Raw genomic sequence first — 2,897 nt, forward strand, 5'->3', positions numbered from 1 at the left:
ATGTCGTCATCCCAGCGCCAGTCAGATGAACTCAGCGGGCTCTTAAAGGCGCAGGCAGCGGCTGAGCCGACACTAAACACCGCTGCTGCTTTAAGACTTTCAACAGCACCGCTGCTCAACGTGGACAGAATCAATGATAAAGTGATAAAATGATCAAACATCTGCATCTTTAACCGCTCAGATTCATTCAACCTGTAATTTAAAAGTCATATTTTATTGGATGAAGCTCAACAACAAAATCAAATGTTTTGAAGTGAAACTGAAAGACTAAAAAGAACATTTCAACTTTATAATTAAAAACCTCTTGAAAGCAGTGGAATCATCGTGTATCCTCCTCCCAAAAATGAGCCCATGGATCACCTGTTTATCCGGAGAATAACAACATATGAACATGATAAACATGTTCAAAGGCAATGGGACCTCTGGTGGCCCTGAACGCAACTGCATGTAATGTTGTGGGGTTTTAGAGCCCTAATGTTGTGTAATTTATACATATTTCACGTGTCATTATACATTATTAACATGCCTGATGGTTCGGGTTAGGGTTAAAGTACAGATACAGTACAGAACATTAACCTATCTTTGCTAATTCATACTCCTCTTAAGTAAGTAATCCTAAAATCTGAGTGTCCTGATTCTGCAGCCTCCAGTTCTGAAAAAAAATAAATAAATAGCTAATAACTGTAACTACAACTGCGACCATGTCCTGGTAGAAAGAATGTATTTTAGTCCTAAACACGAGCCAAACCCAACAGTTTAGGTTTTTATTACAAACACAACCAGGAAGTGGCTAAAGTGTTGTCATAAAGTGTTGTCGGGTTGTCATGCCAACCAGGCAGCCAACCAGGCAGCCAACAAGGTGATCGTGGCGTCGTAATAAGAATGTATTTTAGTTCTGATTTCATTTGCTAACCTTAAGTTAAACAGGATTTTAGTAAAATGCATTTTTGTCTGAATGTTACGAGGTTGTTGAACCTCCTGTGCTGAGCAACAACCTATCAGGTTCAGGCTTTGTTTGATCAGTAATGAGTCCGTGATAATTAAAGCCTCCAAAGAGGGACTGAGGAACATTACAGGTGAGATGGAGGGAATCAAAGAGAAGAAAATTCAATTCAATTCAGTTTTATTTATATAGCGCCAAATTACAACAAATATCATCTCAAGGCACTTAAATAATAAAGTCCAATTCAAGCCAATTGGAATTCAATTCATTGTAATTATAATCCAATTAATTCATATGGAGCCAATTCAACCAGGAAGAAACTTCTGGCAGAACCAGAACCAGGAAGAAACCTCTGGCTGAACCAGAACCAGGAAGAAACCTCTGGCAGAACCAAAACCAGGAAGGGTGTCCATCCGTCTCGACCAGCTGGGGTTTGAGAAGACAGAAAAGAGGGAAAAGAGGGGGGAAAAACACCATAACACCATTCAAAGGATACCTGCTGGAACAGGGAAACACAAGTTAATAACCACAATAATGTCACATGGACATAAAATCATTTGAGAAATTAAACAGGGGGAAAAGAGAGCAAAGTGAGGAAAGGTGTGACAGATGAGCTCCCCCAGCAGGCTGGGCCTATAGCAGCAGAACTATGGGATGTTTCAGGCTCACCTGAGCCATCCCTAACTATAAGCTTTATCAGAAAGGAAAGTTTCAGCCTGATCTTAAAGGTAGAGAGGGTGTCTGCTTCCTGAAGCCAAACTGGCAGCTGGTTCCACAGAGAGGGGCCTGATAACTGAAGGCTCTGCCTCCCATTCTGCTTTTAGGGGCCTTATAACTGAAGGCTCTGCCTCCCATTCTGCTTTTAGGGGCCTGATAACTGACGGCTCTGCCTCCCATTCTGCTTTTAGGGGCCTGATAACTGAAGGCTCTGCCTCCCATTCTGCTTTTAGGGGCCTGATAACTGAAGGCTCTGCCTCCCATTCTGCTTTTAGGGGCCTGATAACTGAAGGCTCTGCCTCCCATTCTGCTTTTAGGGGCCTTATAACTGAAGGCTCTGCCTCCCATTCTGCTTTTAGGGGCCTGATAACTGAAGGCTCTGCCTCCCATTCTGCTTTTAGGGGCCTGATAACTGAAGGCTCTGCCTCCCATTCTGCTTTTAGGGGCCTGATAACTGAAGGCTCTGCCTCCCATTCTGCTTTTAGGGGCCTGATAACTGAAGGCTCTGCCTCCCATTCTGCTTTTAGTGGCCTGATAACTGAAGGCTCTGCCTCCCATTCTGCTTTTAGGGGCCTGATAACTGAAGGCTCTGCCTCCCATTCTGCTTTTAGGGGCCTGATAACTGAAGGCTCTGCCTCCCATTCTGCTTTTAGGGGCCTGATAACTGAAGGCTCTGCCTCCCATTCTGCTTTTAGGGGCCTGATAACTGAAGGCTCTGCCTCCCATTCTGCTTTTAGGGGCCTGATAACTGAAGGCTCTGCCTCCCATTCTGCTTTTAGAAACTCTGGGAACCACAAGGAAACCTGCAGTTTGGGAAAACAAATTACACATAAAGTATAGATTCTAAATATTAAGGAAGTCAACAACATTAACTTAACTTGACTTTCTGGGGGAGGAAATCTCTATGACATATGACACTGGAGAGGAACCCGGAGAGCTGGAACTGCCTTCCTTCACTCAGAAACAACACCGAGGCATATCGCCTGCTACAAGGACAACGAACCAGTCATTATAACGAGGTTTGGAAACTGAAAACTAGACTCTAAAAGGTCCAACTGAGTAAGTAATGTGAGCAGATAACTGTCGGTGTTCCATGATGATAAAAGACCTTTATTTGACGTGTTGTGACTCTCTGGTTGTGTAACATTCCTGCATCAGCTGAGCCTCATGCTGGTTTGGGGAATGATTGGGGGGGCTGCAGACTGAAGACAATGGAGGAGATGGAGGCAGAAGAAAG

Source organism: Leuresthes tenuis, unplaced genomic scaffold, assembly GCF_036924035.1.
Source record: "Leuresthes tenuis unplaced genomic scaffold, fLeuTen1.0.hap1 SCAF_23, whole genome shotgun sequence".
NCBI classification, from domain to species: Eukaryota; Metazoa; Chordata; class Actinopteri; order Atheriniformes; family Atherinopsidae; genus Leuresthes; species Leuresthes tenuis.